The sequence below is a fragment of the Physella acuta genome, unplaced genomic scaffold, assembly GCF_028476545.2.
Source record: "Physella acuta isolate Inbredline_101_S28 unplaced genomic scaffold, ASM2847654v3 ptg000114l, whole genome shotgun sequence".
In the NCBI taxonomy this organism is placed as follows: domain Eukaryota; kingdom Metazoa; phylum Mollusca; class Gastropoda; family Physidae; genus Physella; species Physella acuta.
Window position 1 is genome coordinate 104,899 of NW_026731634.1, and position 15,342 is coordinate 120,240.

Below are 15,342 nucleotides of genomic sequence, written 5' to 3' on the forward strand. Positions count from 1 at the left end.
GCTGTGTTTCTTTATAATTGGCGAGTATTTCTGCTGTGTTTTTATGTATGACAGTAGTTAGTACATCGCATAAATAAATCTTACTGGCCATTGCATGTCAATTAGGCGTTGGCAGGTGATGATCTTGGAGGGTTGTTTTAAGCGGTCCACGGCGACCGGTACATTTCACCACCAGGGAATGACCTCATCAGAACACTAAATACTATCTACAAGTGGAGAGCCCTTGTGTGAGTATAAGTCCAGGGATGGTCATTTTGGTGACGGATGACTAAGGTCTGCGTGGAAGGGCGGGTCGGGATACGACGCCAAAAGTTAATTATTCAGGCCTTCTCTGACAAGACTGACACATGTTTTGACGTCATCTGACTTTATGACGTGTCACATGACGTAGGGTTCAATGATAAGAGAGCTTAAGAGTTCGATACCCTCGGAGTTGCGGAGGATCTAACAGCTGACCGCGGCTATAGTTGGGGACACGGGAGCCAATGCCTAAAGTTACTCGGGACAAATATAGCCCGGAATCCGCCCCTATTTCGTCCGCCATCCATCGAGGGGTGAGAACTCTCGTATGTTTGAACTCTGACCTCCCGTCTGCTTCTAGACACACGCTCAGGCAGACGTTGAGACCAATGGCGGCAAGCCATGGGAATAATCGGTGAATAATAATCGGAGAATAATAATCGGTGAATAATTATCGGTGAATAATAATCGGTGAATAATTATCGGTGAATAATAATCGGTGAATAATAATCGGTGAATAATTGTCGGTGAATAATTATCGGTGAATAATAATCGGTGAATAATAGTCGGTGAATAATAATCGGTGAATAATAATCGGTGAATGATAATCGGTGAATTATAATCGGTGAGAAGAATCTAATTAGCAACCCTAATAAGCAACCGTAACTAGCGAGTTTATCAGATTTAGTACCTGTATCTGATCAACTCGCTTTACATATACAATCAGGCACAATCTCAATTCTCAATAAATAAAATTTAATATTATAGCCTTGACCATTTGAAAATATTTATACGGTTTAATTAAATATAAAGATATTAAAGGTTATATCTAAAACAGATAAACTCTACTTCATCTGCCCCGTGTGTCTTGGGTAAGAACGAGGAAAGATGATGATGAAATGTTAGATCTATTGATGTAAGTATATAATGAAACATAGATAGGCCTACTATGTGAGAATTTAATTTAGACACAAAATATTGACTTATTTTTGAAGTACTGGAGTTAAACCTCTAAGTCTTGTGATTATTTTCTCAACAATCCCACAATTATTATTTTTAAAAACGTAGGCCTACATTTTCTTTATTTAGGGCAGGACATTATGTCTTTATTTAGTTTTTACAATCAGACCACCCTTTTTTTCTGTTGAAAAAATGCATATTTTACTAAAGTTTCCTTGGCAGTCCGCGTTGATCAGAAAATCAAATAATGAATTTAAAATATCAATGGCTTCATATGATCGTTTGTGTGGATTTCGTCAAGCATATATTATTGAAAACTAATAATTGAAACCTAATAGCTTGATTTCTTCTTCAGTCTAACACAAGAAACGAAAAAAAGTTCTCGGTACATTAAAAAGGCATCTTTGGTAGAAACGCTAAATTTACAGTCATAAATCGGACTAAAAGTAAAAAAAAAAGAAAAGCGTGGGTCACCTAAGTATCTATTGGATACCTTTACTAATGTTAAGGAAGACATCCACGCTTTTCTTTATAGTTATTTAAATAGTAGTCTATAATTTATTTTCTACTTTTTAGTGCATTATTCATTATTACATAAAAGCTTGTTATTAAAACGTTTTTTTATGAATATATTTTTTAAGTACATTACATGTTTTATTTACAATAGAGTTACATGACTAAAAACCATTGCGCGCCTACTGAACGTGATGGCGCAGCCATTGACCGTGATGGCGCAGCTATTGAACGTGATGACGCGTGTGGTGTGGTTGGATAGACATGCCTACTAATTCGGTCCAAATTTCAATTAATTCATAAAAAAATAATTAGGCATCCAATTAAGTCAAATTTAATTTCAGATTGCATTGTCTTCATGTCTTGACCCACGTGCCAAGTGTGAATCGTATCGGTCAAGTAGAAGTTTCCGAATTTTCACTCCGGCGTTTCGGTCTAGACAGACTGACGACTGACGAGGAAGTGAGTTAAATAAAAGCTTGTAATAAAAAGTGGGGCGCCTGAAAACGACACACTAAGACAATGACGTCATTATTTTGCTCAGTTTGTTGACCATGCTCAATAAATACACAATAAATGCTATTAATTTATCTACTTTGAGTTTGTTTGTCGGCTTTATATACTGTCGCCTTTTTTATATGTCGTCCTTTTTGATTGTCGGCCGTCTTACAGATATTTGATAGAATCACAGATGTACACATTGAAACCACCATCTATAATATCTGCTAATGAAGAGACTTTTAATAAAAAGCTCGGCTTTCGTATTCCCTTGTTTTTCTTTTATAAGATGTACACAGTTATTCTGTGGAACGGAAACAAAAACTCAACAGACTCCCCCCCCCCCCTCCCCCGTCAAAGGAAAAACTTGTTCAGCATATTGCTCTGTTTAACTAAGCCCTATTTGTTGAATGTTGCTGATGATACGATATGATCAAAGAAGAGTTAAAGGGCAGTAACTTCGTTTGCTAAAGTCAGGGGAAATGATCGCAAAATTATTTCTTATCAGAATTTTTTTAAATGTCATCTTTGTCTAATTTAAAAAAAAAAAATCATCATTTAATAACAGTTCATTTTATAAATGTAACTATTTTTTACTAAATGAAACTTAATTAATTCATTTTCAAATAAAACTATTTATAAACCCAAACCCTCACCCGTACCTTATAAAACACAACAGAACAAGCAGGCAGACAATACTATACAGAGTTGTGCCAAATATTTTTATGTACAAAAATCAATCAAAATGCAGATACCGGACCGGGGATGAGGTTCTAATTCGCACAAATAACAATGACGTAGAACACAAGTCTGTGAAAGTGATCTCCCATCTTTGCATCATGATCGTTGTCTAGCAAATGAGCGAGAGTTAGATACACAAGATGGCGCATCTTTGTAGAAAGGAGATATTTTTTTCTCAGTATGAAATGGTATTGATTCCTATGTTTTTATTTACATTAATTTGTCTGTGTACAGATGTTTCGTGAAACTATTTTTTATTACTTGTGGCTTTTTAAAACTGATTCCTGATCCGTTTAGTGTTGTATGTTTATGTTTAGGTTTTTCTCAAGCGTGTATTGCTTTATTTATGTTTCATATTACTGATTTTCTTCCTGCACATTTGGCTTCATGTATGTGCCAAGTTTAATTTAGTATTTTCCCGTTTATCTCTCCCCCCCCCCCCCCAATTTTTCATCTCTTGTTTTGTTAAGTAAATTAAAAAGAAACTATACCCTTCATGAATTTATGACCTGGCGGTCAATAAAGCAGGTGAAGTAGAGCTATGCTGTGTCTGCGACATCGTAAAAAAAAAGAAGGGACAGTGTTGTCAGTAAGTTATTTTTCAAGACGCATTTACGTTTACGGGTACTCATAAGAGCTGAGTGAACTCGGGGTCATCCGAGGGGCTGGAACGCTGGATTCTTGGATCAGGTTAGTTTGTTCATAGTTTGCTACCACACTCCTTCCACCCCCTCCCCCACCCCAGCTTTACTTGTACATGACGGATCTACTTTCGCTTAACATTCTTGCGTTTCATGTGTTTTATATGGTTGTGCATGTTTGTATCGCATACTTATTTCACATACTTGTTTCACATACTTATTTCACATACTTATTTCACATACTTATTTCACATACTTATTTCACATACTTGTTTCACATACTTGTTTCACATACTTATTTCACATACTTATTTCACATACGTATTTCACATACTTGTTTCACATGTTAAAGCCACTGATGTCCAAATCTAATGACCCCCCCAAAAGTGCCCCACCCACGTGCCCCACCCCCACCCCCTCCCCCGCCTAACCAAACAAATCATCCAGCTTGTATGGCCTGGGTCAACACCGTGTGACGAATGTTCTAGATGATGTTTGGCTAAACGCGAATCTGACGTTAACAAAATTTAAACTTAGAAATGTAAACAAGGTTTCGAACAACCACCCACACACTCGTCGAACTCAATGTAAACCGTTGCTATGTCAAACAATTCAAAAGTTAACCGTTGCTATGTCAAACTCTATCTAAAGTAAACTCTTGCAATGTCAAATTCATTCAAAAGTTAAGCGTGTAAATTTTGAAAAAGTTATTATATGTAGTTTGTATACCTTTCAATCGTCTAGCTCAGGGGTCTCCAAACTACGGCCCGCGGGCCGAATGCGGCCCGCGAAGTTCTCTCATCCGGCCCGCGGAGATATTTTTGTCCAAGGAAAAATCGTTTGTTGATGATGGCTGAGGAACTTTGCCCAGAAAAATCAAAGACATGCCTGGAAGAAACTGGCCCCCGAACTGAAATTTGATAGTTAATGCGGCCCTCGGACTGAAAAGTTTGGAGACCCCTGGTCTAGCTGTATGAAGCAGTCGTCTACATTTTTAGTGAAAAGGATGAGGCGGATTTTGGAATTTTAATTTTTTTTAAATTATGTGTTCATGTATGAACGTACTTTGGTAAATGGTTCTTATACAAAACGCAAATTAGGGTCGGCGTGGTCGGGTTGATAAAGCTCATGGTTCGAACCCCATGGCAGATGAGGCTCGATATCTGGGGACTGCAGCACATCTAGGAGAGGAAACTCCAAAATTAGCCACTGTCTTCTTGTTCTTGGGTTGGAATAGGCTATAAAAGGAAATTCACAAAAAAAAAGCAGGCTGAAATTGGAGTTAAAGCCTTATATGGTGCATACAAAGTTGACACGTAATACATAATTGTTCGGGATGGGAAATTCCGTCCAACATTACAATTAAGAACGAGGGAGAAAGAAGAAGAACCTTGATTCATGGCCTCGTATAAAAATGTAGTATTGTTTATTGTGTATAAGATTGCTGCAAGAGTACAAATAAAACGATCTATGCTATGAGCGTGCTTGACTTAGCTTTAGGTCTACATCACGTAAGTCAGTATTAGTAGTACTGGTAGACGAAATAAATTAAAAATAAGGTGAAAATGTTACTTAGTTGTAATGTACAACGAATGATCAGTGTATCACCAGTGTATCACCAGTGTATCACCAGTGTGTCACCCGGGCCGGCGCTACCTATAAGGCGAACTGGACGGTCGCCTAGGGCGCCATCTCTAGGGGGACGCAAAATGTTTAATCGCTATTATCAAAAAGTACCTAGTAATTAATAACTTTCATAAAGGAGTAGCGATCTATTTCGGCACCCAGGAAGAACTATCAATTTTGCACCTCCATCCCAAAATTAGGTCTATATAGGCCCATATTTATTCACGATGGTGAAAATGCAACCCCATATCCCTAATTTGGAAAGGTCGGGGCGCTTTTTATCAGTCACTTTGCCTTTTTATTTTGGTTCCACATAACTGATATAGAAAACGATTAAATAGGTTCGTAATTTAAACTTCGAACATTTCAAACGGTTATTCAATATTAATAGGGCTTGTAAGTCTCGTTTTCTCTGACCTTGAATTAGAAATATGTCCTGGTGTATAGAGTTTTGTAATGACGGGGTGTTCAAAGTATTGTAATTGTTTGGTAAGTTTTGATGAATCGTTTAGATTTGGGAGAAACGGTGGAAGGCTGTTGCTGATATGGTTTCGTAGGTATAAAGTATCGAAGTGTTTAAGTGTCGTAATTTTTATTCGGCTGTTTTGTAGTTGAAGATCTAATGGAATTTGATTGGTAATAGAGAAATGAGAATGCCGGTGATGAAGTATCGTTGTTCTGGAGTTCGGGAGTTTTGATTCTTGTGGTATTAAGGTATCGAATTATATTGACTGTTAAAATGTAGTAGTAGCCAAATCGTTGTTGATTGGGAGTACCGTTTGTAGAGCTTTGTGAAGTTAAACGAGTTGGTGTCGTAGTTCTGGAGCATCGAGTCTAGTTATCTTTAGGTATATAAGTTTGATATTTGTTGTGAATGTAGTAAAGTATATCGAGTAGTCGAGTTTATCGTAAGTTAAATGATTTTAATTCAGTACACACTACAAAGATGGGTAGGCGTTCTCTAATTGAAAAATGTTTAGTTTTTTAGGAATCTAAAATTTACCACTCTTAAAGTATTAATATCTTATATTAAATAGGATGGAATTTATAATTAACCGTAAACTTTGTTTTTCAAAGAATAATGTATTTTTTTTAATCAATGATTAAAACAATGTCTAAAACAGTTACCTGTGTTTGATTTTTGGAAAGGCGTCCCTGTATTTCAAGGGATCCAAAATTTTTAACCATTTATATTTTACACTGTGCGAAATTGGAAAATGTCATCAGAATTGAATTAAAGTATGTTATAATAAAGCTACCGCTTTTAGACTTTCAAACAGAACCTACAGTTAAGTATTCAATAGGAAAAATATTTTCTTTCACACAATCAATATAAAAGATTTGTTATAATTATAAAGTAATGAAATTTAGATTGTTTTATTGTATTTTTCAAGCATGTCTTAGTTACACTTGGTTAATTTAGCTATTCTTGTGAAAGTTATTTCCCATGAATAAAATTTTGGTATTTTGATTTTCAAATGGGAGATAATTCGTTGCTTAACTTTACATTCATTTCAAATTCCTGCACCTTAGGTTGACCGCTTACATATAAATACAAGAACATTAAGTTATAATTTGCAATTAAGTTCTAAACAAATTAGTTTGGAAGTTTTTTTTTAGCATTATCAAGTTGAAAAACAAATACATCAGTAGCCGTTATAGATTGCAATACTTAATGATAGTAGACATAAAGAATTCGTCCTAAACTAATTCATTGTCTTTTCATATTTTCCACCTTCTCCTAAAGGATTTATATATAGCAATTTTAGGCTGGAATCTATATTATTTATAACCTTAATATTTTTCAAAACCCAAAAAATCGTTAAATAATCACACAATTTAGGCATTTTACAAACTTTATCTTTAGTTATAACAGTCAAACTTAAAACGGTAAGTTCCGTTTTAAAATTCACCTCGGGAGGACTGCAGGGAGCCCAACACTACAAGAACTTATTTTGATTCAGTGGTTTTTTAAGACTTTTTTCTCCCGGGAGGGGGGGGGGGGGCACTTAAAATTTTCTAAGGGGGGGGGGGGTGAGGGAGGGGGGCTATGTCGTAAAGTACAAAGTAGACTCGTGCATTTAGCAACGATTTCAATAAAATGTGATTACGCTTGCAAATTGGAATTGAAGGAATTAGTACAAACTTTTGCTACGAAAGAGGCAAGTAAAATTTGATTTTGATGTCTACTTATAACATGTATGCAATTGATAACTACTTAATATGTCACTTTTAATTAATTGTTTTCTTATACATATGTTTTAGTAATTAATTTGTGTGAAATGGGGCGTTTTAATAAGTTTTGCCTAGGGCGCTAAATAACCTGGCGCCGGCACCGTGTGTCACCAGTGGCTAGTGTATCACCAGTGTGTCACCAGTGTGTCACCATTGTATCACCAGTGTATCACCAGTGTATCACCAGAGTGCGACCAGTGTATCACCAGTGTATTACCAGTGTATCACCAGTGTATCACCAGTGTATCACCAGTGTGTCACCAGTGTATCACAAGTGTGTCACCAGTGACCAGTGTATTACCAGTGTATCACCAGTGTGTCACCAGTGTGTCACCAGTGTGTCACCAGTGTGTCACCAGTGTATCACCAGTGACCAGTATATCACCAGCCACTAACACGCCACTCTACACAAGTACCACCGTACTAACATCACTCCAAAGACACTGACAACAAAATCACGTAAACTTGACCCCGAACCCTCAAGTAGAAACGTACAATTTTTCTGCATAAACTGTACCCTAATTGAGAACAGACACACCGCTAACGTGACAGTAATGGGGGTTGCTTGAATATTGACCGGGGTTAATAAACTATGGACGGTCGGTAGTCTGTAATTTACGGTAATGGGTTGGTCTAGTATTAGTATACTCAAACGTAATAGAAAACGGACTGAGTTAAATGCTTTAACCTCTGAAGCTGAAGTCATATCATTCTTTTATGTAAATACAACAATCTTCCAGACAGACAACATAATGATCAGAGACAACAAGAAAAAGATCATAGGCAACAAGACAATGATCATAGACAACAGGACAAAGATCATAGACAACAGCACAAAGATCAAAGACAAAGATCATAGGCAACAAGACAAAGATCATAGACAACAAGACAAAGATCATAGACAACAACACAAAAATCATAGACAAAGATCATAGGCAACAAAACAAAGATCATAGACAACATAAAGATCACAGGCAACAACACAAAGATCACAGACAACAAAAACACAAAGATCATAGGCAACAGCACAAAGATCATAGACAACAACACAAAGTTCATAGGCAACAACACAAAGATCATAGGCAAGAACATAAAGATCGTATGCAACAAACCAAAGATCATAGACAACAACACAAAGATCACAGACAACAACACAAAGATCACAGACAACAACAGAAAGATCCAGGCAACAACACAAAGATCATAGACAACAACACAAAGATCACAGACAACAACACAAAGATCACAGACAACAACACAAAGATCATAGACAACAGCACAAAGATCATAGACAACAACACAAAGATCATAGGTAACAACACAAAGATCATAGACAACAGCACAAAGATCATAGACAACAACACAAAGATCATAGACAACAAGGTAGAAGATCACATATAATAAAAAAATGATAACAGCCAACAACAAAAAAATTTCACAGACCGGAAATAAAAAAGATTACAGACAACAACCAAAAGATCAACTACAGAATCAAGAACACAAAGTTCAGAGAGAGAGAGAGAGAGATATCAGCATTAGTTTAGAAACCAAATAAATACCCAAAAACTTCAAGTATTAGAAGTTGATGCACAAGATTTCTTTGTCATGAACGTTCTAAGCAAAAGTAAAATCATGTTGCGTAATAATTCTGAAGAAAAAAATGTCGTTAAAAATTATTGTTACAAATATTTTTGGGGCAATTCCTTGGGAACTTCTTTTTTGGTCGATATATTATAATTTAAAAAAAAAATTAAAAATAGTTTTAAACTTTTTTTGTGTGCTTTAACATAAAACGGCAGACAAAAATAAAAAAAAACACTTTTTAATTAAATAAAACCTAAAATATGGCAAATATTTCTTAGCTAATATTTTGGTCAACTGATGTTTTCAGAGACTATAATTACCGGTATATTATGGTATGCTGATGTTGCACTTGCTTGGGAAATGTCTATATTGCCTTTACTTCGTGCCTTGATATATATATATATACATATTTGTATATATATATATATATATATATATATATATATATATATATATATATATATATATATATATATATATATATATATATATATATATATCTAATATATAAAGCTCAGTTCTGTATGTAACGCATATGTTTGTCGTTGGTCTTGGATGGATTTAAGTGTTAGACAATTATCGTGCGCATTTGTCTAAATTTATGAGTTAAAAAATTACTATTGAAAGTGTTGGGAAATAATTTTCATTTTTCAAATTATAGTAATAATTGTCGGCATGTTCATTAAACACAAGTTTTAAAAAAATATCATCTTTTACAACAATTCTAATTATGTCTTTATTTAGTCCTATAGCACTTACTTCCCTTTGATAAATTAGGAAAACACAATTACTTCCCATTATAAAACCATTGCATTTTGTGGAAAAGAATTTACTTTTTAATTACTTTGTTTTGGTGTTGGAAAAAAAAAATTACATAATTAGCGGGGATTGATCAAGTGCAAATGTTGTAGGTATTTTACGGATAAGCTTGGAGTATTATAATTGTTCATCAAATTGAAACAGGCGCGTTCGTTTAAGTGAGTGCAAAAGACTATGAATAAGTTGGGGTACTATAGTCGTTTATTAAGCTAAAACAGGTGATTCCGCCCCGGGCGTTTATGTTCGCGTTAGTGTTTTCTTTGTGTTTAGGTGGGTTTGCGTTAGTGGTTGCGTTTTGATTTGGTTCGTTTTTGTTCTTTCTTTTTTCGTTTTTGTTTGTGTTTTTTTGTTTGGGTTTGTATTTGTGTTTTTGGTTGGTTTTGCGTTTGGATTTGGTTTGTTTTCGTTTGCTTTTTCGTTGTTTTTTTTGTTGGTATTGGTGTTTGTGGTTGGGTTTGTTGTTAGGTTTTTGTTTTCGTTTGCTTTTTTGTTTGTTTTTTCTTTGTGTTTGTATTGGTGTTTGTGGTTGTGGTTGGGTTTGTTGTTAGGTTTTTGTTTTCGTTTGTATTTGTAATTGTGTTAGCGTTATGTTTGCGTTTTGTTGTTTTGGTTGGTTGTGGTTTGGGTGGGCAATGCCGGGTTTATGATGATTACTAAACACACAGGTAATGTTCTTTAACAGAAAGGTTTTTCACAGAAGCCAGAGCAGGGCCTGGCCGGGACGGCTAGTATATATATATATATATATATATATATATATATATATATATATATATATATATATATGTATATATATATATATATATATATATATATATATATATATATATATATATATATATATATATATATATATATATATATATATATTATGTATATATATATGAGTTTTTTAATTATGTCTCTGGTGTTCCACGGACACATATTTTAGCGATATAACTGTTTTATATTTTTCGTTGTTTAGCTGACGAAGACCTACAGTCTGAACATCAGCGGTTGAGTTGTTTTTATGTCACACACCTGAGTGGTTATGATACAACCTCAGTTAGATTAGATGCTATACTCTCGCTGTAGCATAGATTCGCACATATTCATAACCCTTGATCAGGGGTGGACTGGCGGGAAATTTTAAAAAGGGTCACTCACCCCAAATAACAAATTTCATTGTTTATTTTTGTTCTCCAACAAAGTCTGAATTTTATGCTTTGGTAAGAAGTAATGGGAATTGTAAAGTGGAGATATACAAACAAATATGTATTTAAAAATCTAAACACTAATAAGATTATAACAGCACCTTTCCTGAGGCCCATCGATTTCTTTTTCTGGGGGCCCATGAGGATATTTCCCGGTAGACCTGCGGGCCGGTCCACCCCTGTCTTTAATGTAAATAACGTGTTGGTAAACAACGAAAAACAATCGCCCAAATAACACGACAAACTCTCCTATCGTTTACTAGAAAAATAACAACAGATAAACGAACACTTCATTGTTTTATCGAACATTGTTTAAATCTTCGTGCTGTAGTCTTGTCTTCTAATTTGTTTTAATTCCATTGTTTCAAGTTTTAGAAGTTAAAAAAAAACAGATTCCAAATATAAAGTTGTGTTAAGTTTTTAAAAAATTGTTTATTAAGGAATCTGTACTTTATTGCATCAGATAATTTAAAGCTTGTGAAAATAAAGGAAAGCCAAGCTTAAAACAGATTATTGTTTTTCTTTGTCGCTCTCTGAATATTTGCCATAATGGGAGATTAATTTATTACAGTTTTTTACTTTTTAATTTGATGAGATCATTTGTTCATACTTCAGTGTCTGTGCAGTAATTCGTTTCATAATGATTTAGTGAAAATTTGACTACATAGTAAATTTGGTGGGAAATATATTTATGACTAGATTTGGGGGAGATTTATTTATACCATCAAATTTAATATGGGACAGCGTGGTCTAAAGAACTAGACTGCTCAACCGAATACAAGAGTTCGCATTCGGGTTATAGTAAGTAAAACGTCCCTGAGTCCACCCAGCTCTGATGGGTACCCAACGTTAGTAAAGGCGGCTGGGGATAATGCTGACAACACTATCCCTTCATATGCCGATGTAATAGAAATAGGTGAAATCTACTTCACTTTGCACCATTTAATAGATGTTTTGTTCATACATTAAACTTGTTTGGAAGTGTGTTTATATCTTAGGATTTAGTATAAACATTGTTGATACCTCAAGATTTTCTTTTCCTTAATGATTTGGGGGGAAATATCTCCTTAATTAGATATTTATTTGGAACTTGTCTCTTACTTTTATATCTAGTTTCCCATTTTTTTCTTTACCTTTAATTTTTTTTCCCTAATTTTAAATTTAATTAGATATTTCTGTTTATTTCACATTTTTTTTTAATTTTTTTCTCTTGACTTAAAAATTGGGTGGGTAAATTTACCTTACGTGTGGATTATGTAATTAGCGTGCAAGAATGTGCAGCCTTAGGGATTATCTTGTCTGATCTGGACTGTTTATTCCAGGTCTTCGAACTCTCGCTGATATCTTGGCGCCAAATGGCATTCTAAGTCTGATTTAGTGCCAGGTTTTTGTCCGCATCTACAGAAAATCATCATTGGAAACATACATCTCAATGGAGTTAGGATTTTTTTTTTTTTGCGGTGGATTAAATAATTTTTGCATCGTCCACCTAGTTTTGTTCTGTGGTCAAGGTTAATCTGGTAGTAAATGTCAGGATGACATTTCGCAGGGTTTTGTTGTACCGTTAGTGTAGTAAAGTTTGTGTGCCGTGAGTAGAGTTTGGTCAGTGTTTGTGTTTTCGACATGTTCATATATATATATATATATATATATATATATATATATATATATATATATATATATATATATATATATATATATATATATATATATATGGCACCGTGAGATATTTACATATATAGATATATTATTTTTGAGAAAATCGGATTGTGGTTTTATGATATTCACTATTTTAAAATTAAAAGTTTTGAAATCGACACGAGCGTGATGTTACTTTAACTTAATGAGAGACAACTGTCATCTAGGGACACGATAGGGGAGGATGGTGGTCTACTCGCCCCAGCTAACACCCCCTGCCAACGCCACTGTTTATCTGTTGTCATTCACGTGTTTTCTCAGTCTGGGATACATCAGGTTGGCTTGACCTTGTACGCTCCAAGCATATGACTCAAATGTCAGAAATGCCTAAATGTCACAAACTGACTTGACCCTGCTATCATGATACGCAGAGTAAATATTTCTGTCCATTAGACATTATTTTAAATTAGCAGCAACAGAAACATTATATTAATTACAAATCGAAATTAGTTGTTTTTTGTCACGTTTTTAAATGTTTTTTTTGCCTTGTGAGCAGTGCCGGCGCCAGGTTATTTAGCGCCCTAGGCAAAACTTATTAAAACGCCCCCTTTTACACAAATTAATTACTAAAACATATGTATAAGAGAACAATTAATTTAAAGTGACATATAAATTTATTATCAACACGTTATAAGTAGAAATCAAAATCAAATTTTACTTGCCTCCTTCGTCTCAAAAGTGTGTACTAATTCCGTCAATTCCAGTTTGCAAGCATAATAACATTTTATTATTTTATTGAAATTGTTGCTAACTCCACGAGTCTACTTTGTACTTTACGACATAGACCCCCCCTCCCCCTCCCGGGAGAAAAAAGTCTGGGGAAAAACACTAAAAAAAAAGTTCTTGTAGTGTTGGGCTCTCTGCAGTCCTCGCAAGGTGAGTTCCAAAACGGAACTTACCTGTTTTAAGCTTGACTGTCTTTAGTTATAATTGTAAAATGTCTATATTGTGTGATTATGTAACGATTTTTTTGTTTTTGAAAAATAAAAGGTTATAAATGTAATAGATTCCAGTCTAAAATTGTTATGTATGAATCCTTTAGGAGAGGGTGAAAAATATGAAAAGATAATTAATTAGATGTTTAATTTACGACTAAGACTGAATGTCTAATAACATTAAGTATTGCAATCTACAACGGCTACTGATTTATTTGTTTTTCAGCTTAATAATGCTAAAACACCTACCAAACTATTCTGTTTAGAACTTAAACTCTATATAATTTTTACAATGGCAAATAATAACTTAAAGTTGTATTTATATGTAAGCGGTCAACCTAAGGTGCAAGAATTTGAAAGGAATGTAAAGTTAAGCAATGAATTATCTCCCATTTGAAAATCCAATAAACAAAATTGTATTCAAGGGAAATAACTTTCACAAGAATTGCTAAATTAACCAAATGTAACTAAGACATGTTTGAAAAACACAATAAAACGCTCTAAATTTCCTTACATAATAATTATAACAAATTTTTATATTATCTATATAATCTTGTAAAAACAATATATTTTACCCATGAAGTACTGAACTGTAGGTTTTGTTTGAATATTAGAAAACGGTAGTTTTATTATAACATACTTCTATTTAATTATGATGACAGACTCGTAACGTTGCTAGATTATTTACAATTGCCTTAAACTTTTGGATCCCTAAATAAAGGGACGTCTTTCAAAATTAAACCCGGGTAACTGTTTTAGACATTGCTAGAATTATTGATTAAAATATGTATATATAATATATAATTTGAAAAACAAAGTTTGCGGTTAGTTATAAATTCCATCCTATTTAATATTAGATATTAAATTAAGATTTTTCAACTAGAGGACGTTTACCTTTCTTGGAGTGTGTTCCGTACTGAATTGAAATCATCTAACGTACGATAAACTCGACTACTCGATATACTTTACTATATTCACAACAAATATCAAACTTATATACCTAAACATAACTAGACTCGATGCTCCAGAACTACGACACCAACTCGTTTAACTTCACCAAGCTCTACAAACGGTACTCCCAATCAACAACGATTTCGCTACTACTACAGTTTAACAGTCTATATAATTCGATACCTTAATACCACAAGACTCGATACTCCCGAACTCCAGAACAACGATACTTCATCACCTGCATTCTCATTTCTCTATTACCAATCAAATTCCATTAGATCTTCAACTACAAAACAGCCGAATAAAAATTATGACACTTTAACACTTCGATACTTTATACCTACGAAACCATATCAGCAACAGCCTTCCGCCGTTACTCCCAAATCTAAACGATTCATCTAAACTTACCAAACAAGTACAATACTTTGAACAACCCGACATTACAAAACTCTATACACCAGGACAATTTCTAATTTAAGGTCTCGTTTTCTAAAATTAAATAACCGTTTGAAATGTTCGAAATTTAAATTACGAACTTATTTAATCGTTTTCTACATCAATTATGTGACACCAAAATAAAAAGGCAAAGTGACTGTAAAAAGTACTCCGACCTTTCCAAATTAGGGAGGTGGGGGTTCATTTTCACCATCGCGAAAAAATATAGGCCAATATATACCTAATTTTGGGGTGGGGGTAAAATTTACGTAC